Source organism: Leishmania panamensis, assembly GCF_000755165.1.
Source record: "Leishmania panamensis strain MHOM/PA/94/PSC-1 chromosome 24 sequence".
Taxonomy (NCBI): domain Eukaryota; phylum Euglenozoa; class Kinetoplastea; order Trypanosomatida; family Trypanosomatidae; genus Leishmania; species Leishmania panamensis.
Genome location: NC_025870.1, coordinates 113,901 through 114,800, shown reverse-complemented (window position 1 = coordinate 114,800; position 900 = coordinate 113,901).

Below are 900 nucleotides of genomic sequence, written 5' to 3'. Positions count from 1 at the left end.
CGGCATGCGCCGATCCACGTTACCCATCATATGGACAGAGTAAAAATGAGAAATAGAAGCATTGTTAAGGAGACAACAATTGCAGCTGAGCTCTATGAAAGATTCAACTGCTGTTGAGTGTATATTTATATATATATAGATATATATAAATAGGGGGGGGGAGGGCGGCTGCAGTAGTTTTAGCTACTAGCTAAGGTTTGGTAGGGAGGGGCAGAGGAAGCAGTCCACAGCAAACCTTTCCCAGCAAAATGGGTTGGAGGCCATCTTCTAGCGCCTCTACCTTCTTTCCTTTCCCCACTGTCTACCGCAGTGGATTGACTACTACACAAACAAGTGGACAGCGCAGGGTGTACATCAAAACAGCGCCAAAGACTTTCTCCCCCCAGTGATGGAGTGTGCGGAGGAAGAAAGCTCCAGCGTCAATCGTTGTTGATATTGTGAACCAACATTTCCTTTCGACTCTGCACCCTTGTTTGACGCTCTCAGTTTCCCCTAACGAGAAGAGTGGGGAGACAGCGAGCCTCTTCTGGTACCATCCCCATCTCAAACCCTGCGTCTTGGACACAGCACAAGAGCGATACAAAGTGAGTGAATGAGGTTTGTAGAATTCATAGGCAGCAGTAGCAAAGAAACCACAGTGATGGATTCAAACGACTCGAATTGAGTACAACAAGAAGAGAGAAAACATATACTCACGCACCAACAGAAGTGCTTGGGAATGCAGCTGTTAAGCAGGTGGTCTTAGGCATGCAGACCCGGTGGAGCAATCGTGGCTCTGAGGCAGGAATGAGGAAATTTATGCGCAGACACTGGGCCATTCGTTGCCCCTCTCAGACGCCTCTCCTTCCTGCCACCAGTGCGCACATATGCGTATTGGAGGATTCAACATGAGCACAGGCT